The sequence below is a fragment of the Sus scrofa genome, chromosome 1, assembly GCF_054392235.1.
Source record: "Sus scrofa isolate SSC_HxYL_T2T_F1_AM1 chromosome 1, Sscrofa_HxYL_maternal_Yorkshire_Landrace_v2.0, whole genome shotgun sequence".
NCBI lineage: Eukaryota > Metazoa > Chordata > Mammalia > Artiodactyla > Suidae > Sus > Sus scrofa.
In genome coordinates, this window is record NC_139383.1 from 68,315,601 (window position 1) to 68,337,961 (window position 22,361).

The 22,361-nt window shown below is 36.1% G+C and overlaps 1 protein-coding gene and 1 long non-coding RNA gene across 19 annotated transcripts in view; one reads left to right on the forward strand and one right to left on the reverse strand.

Moving 5' to 3' along the window:
• The window catches only part of GRIK2 (glutamate ionotropic receptor kainate type subunit 2), a 629,197-nt gene that overhangs the window by 111,519 nt on the left and 495,317 nt on the right, over positions 1-22,361 (forward strand). The window lies entirely within an intron of this gene.
• Positions 8,741-16,280, reverse strand: LOC146406135 (uncharacterized). Its single transcript, XR_014806488.1, has 2 exons — positions 13,901-16,280; positions 8,741-13,617 (listed from the first exon to the last, which is right to left on the reverse strand). It is a non-coding gene; the product is annotated as an uncharacterized LOC146406135 (long non-coding RNA).

Below are 22,361 nucleotides of genomic sequence, written 5' to 3' on the forward strand. Positions count from 1 at the left end.
CTTTTTTGAGTACTTACTGTGTGCCATGTATCGTGATAGTGCGTTACATAAATTAGCCAGTTTAATCCTCATTATCATTCAATGAAATACATACTATAATTATTCTCACTTTTCAGGTGAGGAAGATAATGTATAAGTACTGGGATTCATTCATTACATTGTCCTCAGTCTCACAGCTGTGAAGTGGCAAAGCTGGAGTCTGAGCCTACACAGCTGGCTCCAGGGCCCACAGCCTGAACTCCCCACTGGGCTGCTCTCTAGTTAGGAACATTCTTCCTGGGAATTAGGGCTCAGTTCAGAAAGTGGGATTTTTTTTTTTTTTTTTTTTTTTTTTTTTTTTTCCCCCTAGTGAAGGAGGTTGGGCTAAAGTTTTCTTTTTTAAAAAAAAATCTTGAAGTTCCCATTGTGGCGCAGCAGTGAACAACTAGTATCCATGAGGAGGCGGGTTTTATCCCTGGTCCCACCCAGTGGGTTAAAGATCTGGCATTGCTTTGAGCTGCTGTGTATTTTGCAGATGCAGCTCGGATCTGGCATTGCTGTGGCTGTGGCTTAGACTAGCAGCTGCAGCTCTGATTGGGCCCCTAGCTTGGGAACTTCCCTATGTCATGGGTGCGGCCCTACAAAAAAAATTTTATTTTTACATAAATATTCAAAATCATACTCTTCCCATTGCCTTAGTCCTTCAGCGTAACATAGAAGTATAGAGAATATGTAGTCTATGTCTGAGCCCAAACATTTATTTAAAGTGGATTTAAAAATAGTTCAAATATGGATATTTCTAAATATGTGATATTAGGACTGAAGTTTTCATCTTTCATTTATATATTTAACTTTGTATTAGATAATATACACTTTCAAAAGATCAGAGTTCCATGAAAATGCAATTAAAACCATCATTTAATTTGTGTTTCCACTTTCTTTTTGTAAAGAAATCACTGGATAGACTAGTGATTAAAAAGTCTTAATAGAGCTTTTTTTTCCAATTTGAAAGCAGATGCTAACAGTGTTAGTTCCTAAGGTCTCAAAGTGTACACTTAGGTGTGTATATTTTGTGGGATCAGTGAATTGGGTAAAGATATGAGAAATATTTTGCAGAAATGAATCTGCATTTTAGGTTTTCATACCAAAAAACTATTTTACTAATTCAAGATTTATCTAAAAAATGTTGGAAAAATTGATCAGTGAAAACCCTCTGTCCTTCATGTCATTAAGATGATATTCACTTGAATTATTCAAATGACTTTGTGGCAAGGAGGACAGCCAGCCATGCAGCTTTCCATAAACCTCAGAAGCAGTTAAGGACCACTGACCACCAGCTCTTTTGTATATCTGATTTAACATGACTGTTAGGCTTAGATGTTTTATTTTTTATGGACTACGAGAATTTGATTTGACTATTTTAGGAATCTTGAAGTCATACACTAACTCTTAGAACCTCATTCAGAAATTCACATTCTTTACATATATAATTACTTAGTTTGGAAAATACATTCTTTAAAATCACATGTAATAGGAGCTTTAATTAGAGTACTTTGTTTTAATAAATTGTGATACTCCAAAGAGTGGAAATGTTCTTGATTAATTGGTTTTAGAGACATAGCTTATTGTCTTAATAATGTATCTCTTTGTTGCATGTGTGCTTAAACAAACCAATGATTTTATTCTATTCATTTACTAGAAATATTTCCTACTATAGGTTTCAGGAGGATTTTTCTGTCAGGGTTAAGCCAAGTTTCTTTTGAAATAGCAAAGATTGTGAACTTAGGTTTACAAAAATACTTTAAGAAAGATAACATGATGGAGGATACTGTGAAAAAAAAGAATATATGTATATATATATATATATATATATATATATACGTATGCATATATATATAATGGGTTACTTTTGGTGTACAGCAGAAATTGACAGGACATTGTAAATCAACTAATAAAAATATAAAAAATATATGATATATTTACACAATGGAATATTATTCATTGGATATAAATAGTAATGGGTTGCAGGTAAAATAAAGATGAATGATAGAATTATTGGACATTACATGGAATGAAAACTATAACTTGTAGTATACAACATAGTGTATAGTCCCATTTTTACAATGCTCAGACAGCATCAAAACTAGGCTATGTATTGTTTAGTAATACACACATAGGTGGTGAAATGATTCTCAAAAAGGAGGCAAGAAAACTGCTAAATACCAAAATCAGGATAACATCCCCAGTGGGAAGACAGGGGCTGAGCTTGGAGAGAAGGTAATAGGGTTTAACTTAATGAAGGGACCGCAAGAGTTTTATCAACATGGTTTGTAACTTAGGTAAACATATATTATTTTGGCACTGTCAAATACTGCATAATAGAAAAAGCTGGAAGACAGTAGTTAATTTTCTGCCTGTTTGTCATTGTATTTGCCTTCGAAGAAACTAGTGAAGTGGGGAATTTAGGCAATTAAGTAGTTATGGCAACATGAGATCACATCATAGGCTTACTGACTTCTCTCCCCTCTCAGGTAGGAATAGCTTTATCTTTTGCTTCACTAGTTAATTTTCATTTCAAAGGGAAGATCATTTCAGAGCAAATTAAAGCATATAAGAAGAAATAAAATTTAGTAAATAATTTATTGAGTTTTATATTTATCATATTATCAAATATATATCATATTTGTCAAATACTTATCATCACATTACTTGTCAGATGATGTATTGGGTACTGTGAAGTCCCAGAGTGATTAAGATGTATTTCTGATCTTTAGGATCTTGAAGTTTGGTATGGACAAGACACTGGATATGTCTGACTATGATTCTAATTTTTACAAATTCTGAAAAAAACACCGTGTTAGGTAAATTTAAATGAAGGGGATCCTTGAGGTTGCACCATCCCTTAAGAAAATGCAAATAAAGCAAAGCTTTATATCAGAGCTGACACAAAAACCATGAGGCTTTTTAATTTTCTCAACTCTCTTTTTGCTTTGTTTCCTAAGCTGTATATTCCTCATCCTTAGGAATTTCTTTTCCAAGTTATTAAAAAAGTCAAAAAAGTTATTAAAACTTAATAACTTTTAAGTTTTAAGGTGATAAGGGCAAATGTCTCAGTTCCATGAAATAACTGTTATAGCTTATTCCAAAGATATGGTTATATCAGAGACTCATGGCCTAGATGGCAATATCATTTATTTTTATTTGATGAGTCCTCTCCCTTCTCTAGGGATCAGTTTGGTATGTTGAAAAGCCACCATAATGCCAGATAGGATTCAAGGCCACTTAAAGACAGGGCCTTCAGTGCATGCAAATTGGATCTTTCGAAATACTGAACCATTAATTCCCCAGTCCTGGAACATTACGTATGCTGAATGGCTGAATTCATAAATGAAATTATCATAAGGTGAAAGTCAAGGATGCTTTGAGTTCCCTGATGGCTCAGTAAGTTAAGGATCTGGTGTTGTCACTGCTGTGGCTCAGATGACTGCTGTAGTGTAGGTTCAATCCCTGACTTTGAAACTTCCACATGCCACAGGCATGGCCAAAAACAAACAAACAAACAAACCCCCCCAAATAAATAAACAAAAAAGTTGCAAGTCAAGGATGTTTGAAGACTGCTTCCTAATTCAGCTACCAGCAAATAACTTTTTAAATAAAAATGTGCAGTTTTCTTTCTACTACTGAACTGAAAGCTTAGGAAGAAATTATGGAGACGTTCACACTTGTTTGCAGCCTGGGATGGAGTGGGCACAGAGATGAAATGATCCAGTTAGAGGATGAAGAGTGTGAAAACTTTACATCTACTTCTGAGTTAGACATTAATCTTGTCTTGCTACTTATTTTGAAGTCCTGCCTGTAAATTCCAAAACATCGAGGGTATTTATAATCAAATAGAAAGCAATACATGTATTCTAATAATGTTTGAATTATTTGCAATTTGTTCATTTTCTATTGCTTTGCTCTCTTAGTATGAATCATTGGACTTAACTAGAACTGCCACTACTGTGTGCACAGCACGGTGCAAAGAATATAGTTTACTTTTCAGTCTCTTTCTCCTGTCTATTCTGTTCCAACTTTCGCAAAAAGAGCCATTCATGAAGTATTTTGGATTTGCAGTGTTTTGCTACTTGTTTAGAAATGCTGTGAACCTCGGAGTTCCCGTCATGGTGCAGTGGTCAACGAATCTGACTGGGAACCATGAGGTTGCCAGTTCCATCCCTGACCTTGCTCAGTGGGTTGAGCTGTGAGCTGTGGTGTAGGTTGCACACGCGGCTTGGATCCCCTGTTGCTGTGGCTCTGACATAGGCCCGTGGCTATGGCTCCAAATGGGCCCCTAGCCTGGGAATCTCCATGTGTCGCAGGAGTGCTCTAGATAAGGCAAAAAGACAAAAAAAAAAAAAAAAAAAAAAAAAAAAAAGGAAATGCTGTGAACCTCTTCCAAATAACATTTATTTAATTCTTATTTTCTCTCATAATCTTTGTATTAATTTAAAAATATACATTTAATTCCTATTAAATAAATGACTATCTCAATGTTTAGAGAGTATGGGTAAACTTATTTCAATGACAAAGTGTCTTTTTGTTTATAATTTTTGTTTTTGTCTTTTTGTCTTTTCTAGGGCTGCACCGACGGCATATGGAGGTTCCCAGGCTAGGGGTTGAACTGGAGTTGTAGCCGCAGCCTACGCCAGAGCCACAGCAATGTGGGATCTGAGCTACGTCTGTGACCTACACCACAGCTCATGGCAAGGCCGGATCCTTAACCCACTGAGTGAAGCCAGGGATTGAACCTGCAACCTCATGGTTCCTAGTCAGATTTGTTAACCATTGAGGAGCAACAGGAACTCCTGTTTATAATTTCTTAAATAAAATCAATACCCGTGACCTAGTACTTAGCATGGAAAGCTATTTTTAGTCTCTGTAAGTAAATGTTTGGAAGGTTTTGATTCTTTCAGACATCTCTCTACAGTTTCTCTCTTGGGAGAGGGGATGATGAGAGGTAAAGGTATTTGAAATAAATTTAACTTTCAAAAAATTTTTTTTCACAAATCAAATAATAGTTTATCATTCTAATTACACCTTCGTTTGTGACAACGGTTTGCTTCTTTAACAGCAGAATTACTTCAGAAGTGTTCAGACAGAACTGAGAACTTTAATCCTAGGTTATTTGGAAAGTAAGCATCTATATATTTCAAAAGAACATTGATGGAAGATAAATTGTGATTCCAGTTAAAGTGATTCTGCAGTTATCTGGAACTTAGCCAAATGTGAACAGTTATGTATCCTAAGGAGTGGCTTATATGTTTGCTTTTTGAACCCACTTTCTAGGAGCCGGAAAAGACTCAGCTCACTAAGTGTTGGGAGATACAAGATAGGGGCTTTTTTTCTGTTTTCAGGCTAAATTTCAGAAATTGTATTAAATTTCATCTATTTGTAAAGGAAACAAAATTAGCTGTGGATTGCTATGTTGGCTTACATGATTTTCAAAGACTGCATCTTTAATCCTATGATGTCTTCTGTAGTTTACCTATTTAGGCTTAGAGAAAATGATATTTAGATGTCACCCAAGCAATTAATAATCTTTGGAGTTGTACATGCGTATAGAAAAAAGTGGATGCTGAAAATGAACTTTCAACATCTATATCGAGCCATTGGTTGCATTAATAAACAGGTGATAATATTAAGATTTCGTACATGAAGAAACTTGCATATATATCCAGGCTTCTTTCATTTAAGAGGAAGGAATATTTAATTCAACTACAGATTCCAAATAAAATCATGATAGTAAAATTAGTAGTAGTACAATCAAGATAAATTTCATAGGAGTTCCCATCGTGGCGCAGTGGTTAACGAATCCGACTAGGAACCATGAGGTTGCGGGTTCGGTCCCTGCCCTTGCTCAGTGGGTTAACGATCCGGCGTTGCCGTGAGCTGTGGTGTAGGTTGCAGACGCGGCTCGGATCCTGCGTTGCTGTGCCTCTGGCGTAGGCCGGTGGCTGCGGCTCCGATTCAACCCCTAGCCTGGGAACCTCCATATGCCGCGGGAGTGGCCCAAGAAATAGCAACAACAACAACAACAAAAGACAAAAAGACAAAAGACAAAAAAAAAAAAAAAAAGATAAATTTCATAGCCTACTAACTTACAACTCAGAGTGTGTTCCATGGACTAGCAGCACTGAAGTTCCTCTAGATGTGGTATCGACTTAAAAAAATGCACATCCTGAAAGTTGAGAGCTAAATTTTATTTGGAGCAAAATTAGGATTTAAGCCCAGGAGACCACATGTTAAGTAGCCCTCATCAGCTCTGAGGTGGTGAGGGAGGATCTAATTATATATAGGAGTTTTTGCAACAAAGGGCAGGGAGCAGGAACAAAAAAGAGGCTTTCGCTCACTGAAATCATTCTTTTGATATGCACCTCTGTTATCAGGGCCAGTAGCCTGGGTTTTCACAGAATGCAGGACTCACAGGCTCTTACCCCTGGAAGTGAATGCATTCACAGGTGACTGTGACATTTCTTTGTTTAATCCTTAACTACAGACCGGGCTGAAATACCACCCAAGGAGGAAGAGGGGGAATATCAGGATATGATAAAGGTGAGGGGGAGGTGCCTGAAACCTTACACAAATTTTAGACAAGTTTGTTGCTGATCTGAAGGTTACTACCAGTCACAAGGAGCACACATCACCATGAAGGGTTTTAGTGTTTTTCTAGATATGAAGAGATGTAAGGATTGGGTACATAAAATCTCGTAAAAATATCTGACTATCCAAAGACCTGTTCTTCCAGTTTCCCCAGAGCACAGAGTGCCTCACTCCTGATTTTCACCTTGAGCTTTGCTCAGGCAGTGTTGCGGGTCGGCAGCTGCAGTGCTCAAAATTTAATCCATGTAGGGTTTGATGGCCAATGCCAAACTTCAGTTCATAGTGGTTAGAAAGGCAGATTCTCTGGTTCCAACCCAGATCTACTGAATTAGAACCTGCATTTTAACAAGGTCCCCAGCTAATTCATATGTGCAAAGAAGTTTGTTTGAGAAGCATTGGACTTACAGCAACAAAACTGTGGCACAATTTTGTGTCGACTTAAAATGTACAACCTGAAAGAAGAGAGTTAAAATTGTATTTGGTGCAAAATTAGGACTTGAGCCCAAAAGACAGCATCTCAGGTAGTCCTGAGAAACTTCTCTGAGGAGGTAAGGGGGGAGCTAGGAATATTTGCAACAAAGGGCCAGTACAGGAAGGAAAAGAGGTCTGGGCTCACTGAAGTCATTCTTTTGGCATGCACCTCCACTACTGGGGGCAATAGCCTGAGTTTTCACAGCCCTCGGGGCTCACTGGCTCACCAGCTCACCATTGGAGGTGGCTGCATTCGCAGAGGACTGTGAAATACTGCCCCAAAGAGGCAGAGGGAAATAATGTCAGTGTATATGGTAAAGATGAGGGGGAGGTGCATGCAGCCAGGCACACATTTTACAAAAGTTTGTTGCTGGTCTTGTGAAGGTTTACTACAGTTACAAGGAGCAGACATGACCATGAAAGATTTTAGTGTTGTTCCAGGTATGAGGAGATGCAAGAATTGGGCACATAAAATCTTCTGAAAATATCTGACTATCTGAAGACCTGTTCTTCCAGTTTTCCCAGCACAGAGAGTGCCTCATTCCTGATCCAGCCCAGAGGATCTGCAGCTGCTGTGGCTCATAATTTAATCCACATAGAGGCTGATGGCAAGTGCCAAACTTCACACAATTGTTACTAACTAAACGTGAAGATTGTGTAAGTGTTGAAAGTATAATTAATATCCATATTAAAAATCTGCATTTAGGAGTTACCATCATGGCTCGGTGGAAACAAATCTAACTAGCATACACTTGAGGACACAGGTTCTATCCCTGGCCTTGTTCAGTGGGTTAAGGATTTGGTATTGCTGTGAGCTGTGGTGTAGGTTGCAGACGCGGCTCAGATCTGGCGCTGCGGCTGTGGCTCCAATTTGACCCCTAGCCCGGGAACCTCCATATGCTGCTGGTGTGGCCCTAAAAAGACAAAAAAAAAATTGCATTTGTTAAGTGGTATTATTTAATTGTTATTCATAAATTTTTTTAACCAGTAGATTGTGCAATAAAAAATATATTCCTTTATTCAAGGTTTGAATACTGGCAAATTAAAAAAGGCAGACTATATATGAAAATCAATAATAATTGATTTAATATTCATTCAATAATAATTCTAGATGTGAAAACTAAAACTATATAGTGTAGCACCTATTTGTATTGGTATACTTTTAGCTGAAATTAAAAGGTAAATTCACCTATTGATCAAGTAATGCAAAAAGAAATGGAAAGGCTTGTTGCAGCTGTTGAAATTATGTCTTATTTCATCTAATTGTATCATTCAGAAAATGAGAATAATGGTTTGGCTATATATGGAACTGGCAACATTTGTGCATAAGAATAAAGAGTTGAACTTGGCTAACACTCCTGACATGTTAGGCTTTCTGTGCTTTATACAACCCCTGACACAACAGAGAGCGTTTTCTCAGGTTTAACAGAAAAAGTGCTGTCAAAGATTCTGCCCTGGAAGGAGAAAAGGAGGCTTATCAAGAAAGGCTGCACAGGGTGGGTGTGATGATGATATTCTCAGGCTTCAGGTGGTAGGAAGGTAGCTGCAGAAGTTCCAGTCCCATCAGCCCATCATCCTCTCAAGGTCTTCTGTTCTTGCTGCCTTTGTTCCCAGCAAAAGTATCTTTGTGTCCTCTTGGCTCAGGGTCTTTTTGTCTGTCTAGGTAAGGTCATGGTCTGAGAGTTGGGGGGAGGAGTAAATCTTTAAACAACAACAATAAAATAGGCTGCTATTACCAAAGAGGGTTTAATGAATTCCAGGCAGACAATGAATAAAAAATATCCAGTAGAGTAGGATTCGTAAAAATAAAATAATATTATTAACTAAAAGAGGAGACATTCTGCTTTTTATAATGCACATCATCTGGAGATCTTATCAAATCAGCTAATACAATAAGTGGAAACATTACAGAAAACTTGCAGGAATTTTTATAAACATTCAGTTACTTGGGCTTTAGCAAAGTTGCTCTGGCGCCAGGTAAATATCTTATGGGGCTGAGAATACTGATTGTAATTACCTTACAACAAAGGGAATATTTAAAAAAATTTACCTACCATTGGAAATTCACTATTCAAGTAAGATATCATTATGATTTAATTTGCCATGAGTCTCATACATTTGTGCGGTATAAGGGAGAAAGTACTGGATAAAGATTTACATGACCTGGCTTCTTGACCTTTAACTAGCAAGTTACGTGGTTTCTGCTCCCTTATTTGTTAAATGAAGCTGTTAGAGAACTTTAAATTCTAATTCTGTAGAATGTTATGATCAGATTGTTCCAAGCTGTACAGATAAAGTTAATATTAAGGAGAGTATGATTTCCTTTATAAAGAGAAATATTAATGTGATGATTAATTAATGTTTATTTAAAAATGTATATGTACAGCATAGCTCAATGTAATAAGAATTTTTCATTCCCGAAAAGTTTATAAAATATATGAACTTTCTAATAATTTCAATTTATCACTAGAAAGACACAAATATTAAAAAAAAAACCTGATTATTATCTAGAGTTTTCTCTGCCAGGAAATTAGCAAAATGCAAATAGAATATAACAGTACAGATTTCTAAGTCTGTTTTTTCAAAATAGTTGTGTGGCAAAATAACCTTGAGATATTTTAAAATAATCTTATGATTGGCTTATGCATTGGTTTAAAATTACTCATTTTTTAAATGTACTGGATTTTTAATGAGACAAGTTTGCATTAATGATCACATTAGTAGCATAATTCTTAACATTTTGGACACATAGAGCAGAAGGGTGTGAACACTGATTATTGGTTGAATAGTAAAGTGGAACTGGGAAACCAGTCTATAAAAAATTGGACTCATTTGCTAAAGCCATGGTTTCTAAAAGTATTTTTGTTGACTATGTCTATTGGTTAAAAAATACACATATATATATGTACACATACATGCATACATAAAATATATTTAAGGATATCTTTCTATTTATTTGTGAGTAATATATACATGTCCTATACTGTATACATTATAAAATAGGCACGATAGTAGAAATATAAAGGATAAGATAATGATGAAATAACTGGTACTTTTAAAAGAATTGATTTACTTTCATTCATGATATAAACATCTTTGTTCTACTAAGACGTAGAGGTGGAATAATGCTAATAACACTTTTTGAAGTTACACAATAGAATATGAATCATTATTTTTAGAAAATTAGCACTTCGAAATGCAGGAATTGAAAATATAGTTATAAATTTTGGTTTATTGGTGTAACAGCTATCAATAACTGAAAAATAATTCCTCACAAAGGTATATAGATCCAAGTGAAGAAATTTGTTGGCCAAAAATTATGCTAACATTTTTAATTGAAATCTAGTTGATGAATTCTCATCTCAATTGAAGTCAATCAATTATTCTTATAAACTAAACACAAGGCCTTAGATTTACATATTCTTAACAAACTGGTTTAAAGTCCTGTGAAACATTTCACACAATGAAAATATTTCTGAATATCTACTTTTACTACATTATCTTCATAGTAATGACTTTTTTTTCTATAAATCACTATTTTTTTCATTTTGCCATAATATCAACAAGCCCCTGTGTGGTCACCCCCATCTCAATACCTAATACTATAAAGATTCACTATGTTTTAAAAGTCTTGTTTTCAAATAATTAATTGCTTTGACAACATCCTGTTATATTCGGAAAACTTCTGGTTTCAAATTCTTTGTCATAATATTTTGTCTGTGATTAGGATAAACAGTGACTTTTATGCGTATTGCTATTGTTCTATCCTAGCTTTGCTCTTTTTTCATCCTAGTCAGACTTACACCCTGTTATTTGTTATACAGTCTTTCCACTGAATATTATTTTTTAAGGAACTCATTTAGTGTGAAGTTATAAATTCTCTAATGCAAAGTTCTTTTAATGGTTAGTAGTAGAAAGAACATACTGTGTTTTATTGAAGCAATCTAATACTGCAATCTGAGACACAGTCAGCTGTATAGCAATCCTGCCATTTAAAAAAGAAGGTGGTGAGAATGGAATAGAGGTATTTTTCAGTGGACAAGATCGTGATGGTCAATTATATCTCTTACAAGGATACACAATGTAGAAACCTGTAAAGCAGTAATAACATAGCTTTTTCAGTGTTTTTTTTATTTGTTTGTTTTCGAGAGTAAGTAAGACAACTCTTCTGGGTAGATTCCTAGAAACATTGAAATTCCGTAATGACATGTATAATTTTTGAAGACATCTTGAAATCTTTAGTTCCTGAAAAAGATGAAATAGGGAATGTTTTCTTAATGGTACACTTATCTCTTATAGTTTAAATAACCTGAAAGGAGGCTGTCTATATTTTATATGCTGTTCATTTACATGCATATAGCTGTAATAAAATATAGACTTTCTTAGATTCACTTAGAAATTTGGCTGCCTTCCCAGCAAAAGGCAAGTATATAAAACTGAATTTCCTCATCTGTTAAACAAGTTGGCCTTCTCAACCCTTGAAATATATATGTATATATTTCAATGATAATATCTTTTTACTATATTTGATAAATTCACATGCAGAAAAATAATCTATGTTTTGACTCTGGTAATTAATAAGATGTAGTCTTGTGTTCCAAGCTAGACTTCTTTTATGGAACAAATTGGCCAAATTCTCAGGTCACTATATAAGTAAGGCTTTTTTCTGGAATACATATTCTATCTCCTGCTATTTCTTACTGAATAAATTGTTAAGGCACTTACCTTTATCCTTTTTACTCTTCATTTAACAAGCCAGGCTATTTTATAGGACATGTTGTAATGCCAAATCGGAGACTTTGTGCGAGGATATGAAAATATGGAGGAAAGCCAGCATGTTTGTTGTAGGGGATGGAGGGCCCGTTTGAAAACCAGATAAACTCTAAGTTGAGACCTGAACTTAGAGCACTTGCCAGCTGTGAAACTTTAGGAAAGTTGGCTTACCTTGAATAAGTCTCAGTTTGGGAAATTAAGAAGTTAAGTGTTAAAAGAACTAAATTACAGTGTGTGAAAAGGGATCCTCATAGTAGATGATCAAAACATTACATATGTATCTTATTGTTGTACAAAATTCAAAGAAAACTTGACCCAGTTTATTTTTGTTTTTACTAAAATATCAAATACAATGTTTATCTTTGTAGGACGTCCAAGCATTCCAAAATAGAGTTTCCAAATATAGGTATATTGTACTTGAAAACAGGCAGCATGATGTGCTTTAGTCAGAAAACAGTCAAGTGGGCAAACACAGTTTTGACTTCTAAATTTCTGCTTTAATTGCTGAAACTGTGTTGCCTTCAAAGCAGATATCAAGTAATATTTATTAAGTCTTCTGAAGTATTGGCATGTTAACAGTTGTGATTTTACCTTGTGCCTTTTTGTTCCTCAAACAATATTTGGCTACTTAATAAAGAATCTTATTAACAGGCTAAATATACTTAAAAGACACATGTAGGAAAGAGCACATGTTGGTTCCAATAGTCATAATGCATGTTCTCTTTTTTTTTGCACAGTTCTAATAGTTAGGAATTGACTCCTGATGTCTTTTGTCCTCCATACAATCATGTGATTGTTTTAAACTGCAGCCTTTTTGACCTAAAGCTAATCTTTTTTAGACATAAGAAATAATTTTTTAGGCCCCAAGTGTTTTGAGTTATGAAGATTGCAAGATAAAGCATTCATTGGAGTGTATCTTGTTAAGATAAATATGTTGGAAATAACGTTTTTATTTAAAAAGTACTATAGCCAGTGTTTGCTTAATTATAGTTAGAGAGAAAACAGTCACTACTAATGTACTGCGGCATTTAATGACACTTCTGTGTGTGATAAAAACAAAAATACTTTAGTTACAAAGATGGAAATGGCTTTGGGTCCTACTTACCATTGAAGGGCATTACTTTCTCATGTACTCTGTTTGAACTTTGAGCATATATAATTTTTTTGTTGTTAAATATGTTGTCAGCTAATCAGCAAAGATTTATTGCACACCTTTTCTGCAGTGTGTGTTATGGTAGTTATGTGGAACACAAAGATCGTAAGACAAGGTAAGTAGCTTCCCATCGTATTGGAGAAGCAATAAATTTTCTGCAGGAAACAGATAGCAATATTGGCTGATATATGAGTAAGTGACGAACAGCATTTCCCAAAGTATTCTATGAAATGCTATTTCCTTGAAATGCTCTGTGGAAAATATTCTGTGGCCAAATGTGTTTGGGAAATGTGGCCCAATATATTTCACTTTTAGAGATTTACAGTACACTCTAGCATATTAAAGAGTCTGAGAAAGCCTGCAGTAAAGAAGCCAGGAAAAATTTTTTGGACAAACAATTTTCCAAGCTTATTTTGACCATGTCCTGACTATCTCCTGTAGGATCCCACTTTAGAAAATTCTCCTTGATTTAGAAGCTAATTAATCCAACAGAACATACCCTTAAAGGATAGGAAAGCTTACTTTCTCTGATGAAATGCTGATTTAAAAACAGTGACATTAGAGAGTTTCTGCTGTGGCTCAGTGGGTTAAGAACCCAACTAGCGGAGTTCCCGTCGTGGCGCAGTGGTTAACGAATCCGACTAGGAACCATGAGGTTGCGGGTTCGGTCCCTGCCCTTGCTCAGTGGGTTAACGATCCGGCGTTGCCGTGAGCTGTGGTGTAGGTTGCAGACGCGGCTCGGATCCTGCGTTGCTGTGGCTCTGGCGTAGGCCGGTGGCTACAGCTCCGATTCGACCCCTAGCCTGGGAACCTCCATATGCCGCGGGAGCGGCCCAAGAAATAGCAACAACAACAAAAAAAGACAAAAAGGCAGAACCCAACTAGCCTCTGTGAGGATGCAGGTTCCATCCCTGGCCTTGCTCAGTGGGTTAAATGATTCGGCTTTGCTACAAGCTGTGGCGTAGGTTGCAGATATAGCTTGGATGTGGCATTGCTGTGGCTGTGGTATAGGTAGGCAGCTGCATGCAGCTCTGATTCATCCCCTAGCCCAGAAATCTCCATATGCCACAGGTATGGCTCTAAAAAAAAAAAAAATTACAAAATAAAATATAAAAAGCAGCCATTTTAAAAAATATATATGTATATATATTATTGAGGGCAGTGGAAATGGGGAAATGGTTTCAACTTTTTGGGAGAGAAATTTGGAAAAAACCTGAAAAAATATAAAATATAAATGTCCTTTGGCTTAGGAATCTACTTCTAGAAATTTACCCATATTTGGCTAAGCCTTGCCTCTGAACTAAGGATAATCTCATCAGCATGCCATCCAGTATCCTCCACAGCATTTCCAGCCCACCTTGGGATATGCCGGCATGCACAAGATGTGCTGCTTAGAGCAAGAGCAGAGACAGATTTATGGAGGCTGGAAAGGTTGGAAAAAGATTCATGGAGCAGGTGGGACTTAAATCAGCCTCAGTGGATGGGCAATATTTTGATAGAAGAGACATCATTCTACAGCTGATACTCCAAATTCAAGTCCAAAATGAGTAGTTGGCACATTGTGAAGTTAAAGACTTTTTTCTCTTTTGGGGACTAGTAATGCTATTTTATGCTGCATTTTAAGCCCTTTGTTACATCTTTCTTAGTCCATAAAACCATTCCATGATGTGAATGTTATTATTTTCCTTTTTTATGTTCATAGAGAGACTGAGATATTGTGTAATATTCCTTGAGTTACATGGTTAATGAATGTTGGAGATTCATAACCCCATCTCTGAGCCTGCTTTTAGCCACTTTATTGTGTTGGTATAGAAAGGTCATTTAATTAAGCCCCAGAATACAAAATACCTTTTCTGTTTCATTCTTGAGGGAAAGTATGATTTCTTTTCTGTCGTATTGAAACTCACATCCTTTGATTGAGTTTTTGATGGGATATAAAATAAAGGATTATGAACCACCCCTGTTTGCATTGCAATTGTAGATACGCATAAAAGGTATCAAACTATTTGTATAAATTTTGAACTTTCGGTTTACAGTGGAACCAGTCAAGTTGGTTATCTGAGTCTTTATATTTGATTGTCTCTTAAGGACTTTCATAAGTGTCTATTTCTGTAGGGCACATCTAGAACAGTTTTAATAACTTGCCTGTGTTTTTCTTTTAGTACAATCAGCTAGAACTGACATTGAAGTTTGGCTTATGAAACAAGCTAATCTATATACTCTCTATAGCAGAATATATGAGAAAGATATCTATCTGAAAATATTGACTCGAAGTCATAAATTGCCCCCCAGATCATAGGGAGCCTATGAGGATTCCAGAGTTATTGGAATCCTTTTTCATTTTAGTCCATTGTTTGTAATAGACTGTTAATAACAAGCATTGTGTTTAGAATACTGAATAAGGATTATTAAAGTTATTATTTTCTACATTATTATAAATGGAAAAAATATTTTTCATCCCACAAAATTCTAAATAAGTGTCAATATTTTTCACACTTTTTCTAAAGTTTCATAGTTAACTGTTATTACCCAAGGGATTTTCTTCTCTAATATTAAGTACTTTCTTTAGTGTTTGTATATTGTTTCATACATCAAAATGATACATGAGCTGTTTGATAGAGCTCAATAAGCACCAGAAATAATAAGTATAGAGCATGGAGGAGTGATTAATAAAGAGCTATTATATGTTCAATTTTATAGGCATTAAATAATCAAATAACACGGAGAAAAAGTACTTAGGGAAGAGAGTACAATCAAAACACTGGTTATCTTATGCTTCTGGGGTTCTCAAATCTCACTGGACATAGTAAAAATACGAGGAACTTCTTGTTTATCTGGCATCCAATTTCATTTGGCATTTTGCTTGCAGCTTCTTTCTGAGAAGAGTGTATATGATAGTAAACAATCTAGATAAGAATTTAAAGAATACAACCAAGTGATCACATAGATTAAAACAAAACCTCCCAGACATTCTCAGTGTACATACTACACAATGAGAAATGACACTGTTACAGTACCAGTAGCAGAGCAATGTCTTGAATTCTTTTTAAAAAAACTCAGTTTTGTTTATGATTTTTTTCCTGGAAAATATATTCACTTATATTAAAAGTTTTTCAGAATTACTAATTTATATATGTATGATATATATACATGCATATCATATATGCATCTATGGTATATACACTAATATATATACACGATATACCATGCATTGCTATACTATGTTCTATATCTAGGAAATTCAGTTCTTAGAAGAAAAAAATTCCCAAATTTAAAAAGAAAGTTAATTTATCAAATAAAAGAAGCAAAATTGTAGTATTTGGCCATGCTAGTTTTTCCTTACCTATATAATTACACATATAGTTTTCAGAAAAATAGGGTTTCTAGACTAAAAGGTTTACACTCAGTTTCTATAATTAGTTTCTTTATAGAAATGAAAGTGTAAAAATTACCATTCAAAGATAAATGCTAAGTTCAATTTCTAGTAACTAGAGTTGCTACATCTATTCTGGCTGACAAAAGAAAACTATTGTATAGACTAAACTTCACCCAGTTTTAGTGGACTTTAAGTTATTTAATAGCAGGCTGGTTTATAGGGATTTGTTAAAAATAAAAGAATCAAGACAAGCTATTAACTTAATTAGCGAATCAACACTTAAAAGATTTTTTTCCTGTATGATTCCAGAAGCAGTATTTTATGGAAACATTACATCTAGGACCTGGCCATTTAAAGCATCTTTATGCAAACTTTTGTGGGTTTTTTTTTTTTTTTGGTTACTTCCTGTATTTCTCTTCTCAAATCTTTTTTCTTTTTTTTATTCCCAAATCTTGTGTTAATTGGCAGCACAAAACTATTTTCCATAATGACTGAAGTTTCTGCTCTTCAATTGTTCAAATTGCAGTTTGGCCAAGTTAAAAAACTGGTGAAAAATTAGCAACGTATTGATGAGTATTTGAATAGAGTAGGATTGTTTTGTTTTAGGATAAGATTAAGTGAAAAAAAAAAGTAACAAGCTACTTTTAACTTAAAGCAATTTCTATACAGATGATAACTGTTCCCTAATTTTCTTAACAGTAGAGATATTTTGAAATAAGTTGTGGTGTGAGATAAAATAACTACTCCTTATCCCTCTTTTTTTCTGGTTTATGCATTTTGGAGAGAAACAGGAAAAAAAATTAAAGGATCTCATTTTTTTTTAATCCACATATAAAAAAGGAATTTTAATTATCTGAAAAATGCATTGTTTGGATATGGTTTAGTTAAATCAAAAGTAAAGAAAGATATTTAAAGTAAGACAGTATTTTTTTGTGTTTAATGAAATTTCAGTGATTATTTTGGGCATTTGTTTTCATGAATATTCTGAAGGTATTATGAAGAAAGTGTCTCCTTAGGAGTTGCATCACCATAGATTAGATATGTACCTCACATGTCCTTTGAAGCTATCAGAATTTTAGGGCTATAAGACAAGTTCGAACAAACTCCCTGGAAACTAATTACTTAGGGGCTTTTGCAGCAATTTAAACCATGAAGTTAATTTTACTCAGTTTCTTAAAAGCCACCTGTTATCTCTGATGCCAGGGCTTTGTCCCAGCTGATTTTTCAGCTTGACACACCAGGTCCTGTCCCCTTTTCTGTTTCTTTCATTTACCTAATCACTCTTCATCCTTTAGATCACCTTATATTAGTCCGGATCAGCTAGATTATGATGCATTAAAAAAGAAAGACTAAATCTCAGTGGCTTAGCATAACAAACACTTATTTCTCACTCACACAAGCCTGTTGTCTGTGGAGGTAGCTGTCACTGGCTGTCATGTCCTTCATATAGTGTCTCTGTCTTCTCGTTGCTTCCATCCTCTTGTACCTCCATCTTAGCATGTGATTCCCTAGTACGAAGACTACAGGGGAAGAAAGCATGAAAAACAAGGCAATATTTCTTAAAGTACATCTTTCTGGAAGTATTAATTTGCCCACATATGCAGGAAGGAGAATATCTACCAAACACAACATAAATAAAACCTTTGTGTTTCTTGTCTTGACTACTGCCCTCTCCCTTGATCTCCAGAAACTCCCTCAACACCCTGTTCTTTATTTTCCACAGTCACGATCACAATGAATTGTTTCATTATCTTCTCCCATCTAGACTGTAAGCTCCATGACTTCTGAAATTTCATCGATTTTTGCTCGCAATTTTATTCACATAATGGCATACAACAAGCAGCTTAAATATATTGTTGAATTAATGATATAATGATTTTCCATGATATGCAAGTTTCCCAGTTAGAATGCTGATTAATCTAGATCTGTGTTAATTTATTTTTTGTTTTACTTTAATTTGTTTTGTTTTTATTAGATTTACAGTGTTGTGTCAGTTCTTTCGACGCTTCCATGGTTTCATGTATGATGATGTGTACATTGTATGCAGCAAGCTAATTCCTTCTTAATGGATGAATGAAGTATTTCTTTAATAACTGTTATGTTCCTAACACTCTTTGAGGAAATCTAAGGGAATGATTATTTCAGTGCAAAGTAGGAGGAAACTTACTCTTAGCAGCCAGAAATTTTTCTGTATGATTTTTCTTCCCCATCCTGTTAACAAGACAACTTATTGTAGAACTACTGTATTAGGACCATACGAGGAAGTTTCTGGAGGGAAATGGGAAAGGGGGATTCAAAGATGAAATGAGGCAAGATCTCTGTCCTGAAAGAGTTGATCATTCATTGGGGATAAGATATACATACTGTTATGACCGTTGCATAAAGCAGTATCAGATAAGGGGTAAGAACTGGTCTGGGATCAATTAGCAACACATCTTCCAAGTTAGGAAGGTTTTATGGGGAGTAGCATTGGATCTGAGCCTGAAGGGCTTGGGCATGTCCAGAAGGGCAAAAGCCCATTCCTAGCTAAGAAGAAAATACAAAAGCTCTCTATTGTATAGTCATTAAGTAGTTGTGATAAATATGGCTACTGCCCATTGATAGTCTCACATTTTTTCTCCTAACTGTAAAAACAGAAGACCATGTTTCTTAACTTTTTTTTTGGTCTATTTAGGGCTGCACCCATGGCATATGGAAGTTCCCAGGCTAGGCATCAAATTGGAGCTGTAGCTTGCCAGCCTACCCCACATCTCATGGCAACGCCAGATCTTTAACCCATGAGAGAGTCCAGGAATTGAACCTGAGTCCTCATGGATGCTAGTCAGATTCATTTCCTCTGAGCCATGGTGGAAACTCCATGTTTCCTAACTCTTTTAATCTTAGGTGGAGCCACAGGCTGATTCAGGAATTTAATTATTCCCCTTTTACTTTTTAAATGTTTGATTTCCTTTAAAGGACCAATTCCTGAGCTTCAGAGAAGAGCTAGCTAGCTATTGAAATCACTCACATACTTTGATTCTCTGGTTTTAATTTCCTTAAGCTTTAGGATGAGTCTAGTTTCTTTTTTAAATTTAAAAAATTTTTTTTTTTTTTTTTTTTTTTTTTTTTTTGCTTTTTAGGGCCGCATCTGCCGGCATATGGTGGTTTCCAGGCTAGGGGTCTAATCAGAGCTACAGCTGCCGGCCTACACCACAGCCATAGCAACAGCAGGATCCAAGCTGTATCTGTGACCTACACCATAGCTCACAGCAACACCAGATCCTTAACCCACTAAGCGAGGCCATGGATGGAACACACAACCTCATGATTACTAGTCAGAGTTGTTTTCACTGTACCACAATGGGAACTCCAGGATGAGTCTAGCTTCTCTGTTTTTCTATACCCATTTTATAAAAAAATAAGAAGTGCATTGTGAATTTCAAACATGATGTGGGTGAGCGACTTTATGAAAATAATGTGCTTGTATAATTATATGCTGTCAATTCTGTCGTGTGAGGGAAGTTTGCCAAGTTCACATATTAATCATGGATGGGGTTTCCCACTTTCTTTTTCTGAGTATCGGTACTGTTTTAGGGACCATATAATGTGGTGAATAAAAGAAGGAAAGCAAATACTAGTGTTATAGAAAGTGTGATATAGTAAAGGATAAAATGAGAATAAGCAAGATGCATTGAGATTGTGGAAGTTAGTGTGCATAAACCAGAAGAAGCTGGGGTGATGGCTGAAAAAGCAGCAGAGTAGAAGGGATTCCCCAGCTTTGTGCACAAACCACCTTTTCTGTCCTGGATCTTCTCTGCCCAGTCTCTGCACATAGTTCACTTCCTGTTATTCTCCACAGTCACCTTTGACTTCAGTTCAGAAAAGAGCTTTTCTCACCATGATCTTTATTTGTAGTAGGGTAATGATTTGCTTCTGTTTTCAGTCTTATAATTCTTGTTTTAGACTCTGAAACTCATTGACAAGATTTTAAAAACAGAAAATTGAGTGGGAGCATTAAATTAAAATTTGTAATAGTCAGAGTATGAATATAAAACTATACACAATTGCTTATTTTTAAATGTTAAAGCAGAAATAAAATAATCATAAATCATCATGTGTCAACTCTTTTGCTGAGATAATTTGTTGGACAATCAAATAACATGAAGTCAGCTGCTCTGTGACATTCTCTTACCTTAAATATAGCAGATTAATTAATGGCTGACAGGAGTTCCCATGTAGCTCAGTGGTTAGGGATCTGACATTGTCACTAATGTGGCTTGGGTCATAGCTGGGGCAAAGTTTCGATCCCTGGCCTGGGAACTTCTACATGCCGCAGGCATGGCCAAAGAAAGAAAGAAAGGTTGATCTATTGATGAGTACTAATTCTAATTCCAGATGTATAGCTGGAGAAAGTAATATTCCTGTACAGGTTTTCCTTGACGTTACAGAGGGGTTATGTCCAGAAAAACCCACTGTAAGTTTAAATATCGTAATTCAGAATGCATTTAATACGCCTAACCTACTGAACATCATAGCTTAGCCTCACTCTCACCTTCGTTTTTTTTTTTTTGGCCACACCCACGTGAATGTTCCCAGACAGGGATTGAACCCGTGCCACAGCAGCAACACAAGCCTCTGCAGTGATGATGCAGGATCCTTAACCTGATGCACCACAAGAGAAATCCTAGCCTCACCTACTTTAAAAGTACGTTATTAGCCTACAGTTGAGTACAGTCATCTAACACGAAGCCTATTTTATGATAAAGTATTGATTCTCTCACGTCATTTATTGACTACTGTACTGAACGTGAAAAGCAGCATAGTTGTGTGGGTACAGAATGGTAGTAAGTATCTCAGTTGTTTACCCCTGTGACTTTGTTGCTGACCAGGAGCTGCGGCTCCTTGCTGCTGCCCAGCATCATGAGAGAGCATCATAGAGCATATGTCACTAACCCAAGAAAAAAATCAAAATTCAAAATTTTAAGTATGGTTTCCTCTGAATGTGAATTGCTTTGACACTATTGGAAAGTTTAAAAATGTTTAGGTTGAACTAGCATAAATTGAGAACTGTTTGTAGATGGGTGGGTTTTATATGGGGGGCATGGACATAGAGCTTACTGCTGCCTGTGACTTATGATACCCAGAAAGGATGATCCTGGATCAGAGAGATAGGAAAAGGCTACAGTTTCTCAACCTTGTGCACAGAATTTATCACAAGTTAATGGCTTGGAGGAAGTAAGAGGGCTGTGTAGAAAGCTGAGTCCTTTGCTGGGGGTTCAGAGAAGGCAGCACTTCTCTAAGCAGGTTTCAGTGGGTACACCCCAATGCCACAGACCTGACCTGTGTCCCATAGCCTCAGGCTGTCCCAGAGTGAAGGCTTTCAGGTCCTCTTTTTATTGGGTTTAGCCAAGTATGGCCTCTATTCTTTTGAGAGTGGATGGCTCAAAGACACAAGGTGTCCAACACATCAAGGATGGCACCGTGGCCTCAGTGAGCCCCCAGCCCCTAACCCCAAGCAAAGACTCTCCTCAGCCTTTTAGAAAACTATATACCAGCCACACACTTACACATAGAATACTGCAATCCAAATTAAAACTGCTGTATTGTGATCAGATGCAATCAACTAATTTTAGATTAGAGACCCATAGACTTTGCCTCCTTCACAATTAGAGAAAGGAAGTCTTGCAAAATGGTCTCTGCTTAAGTATCCCCTAAGCAAAAGAGGGAGGTCTTAGCAACTTTTTCACAAGACAGGTATATTATGGTGCTAATGTAATTGGAACTAAATTTCTAAGTCAGTTTTGGAGTTCCCGTCGTGGCGCAGTGGTTAACACATCTGACTAGGAACCATGAGGTTGCGGGTTCAGTCCCTGGCCTTGTTCAGTGGGTTAAGGATCTGGTGTTGCATGAGTTGTGGTGTAGGTTGCAGATGCGGCCTTGGATCCCGCGTTGCTGTGGCTGTGGCGTAGGCCAATGGCTATGGCTCCG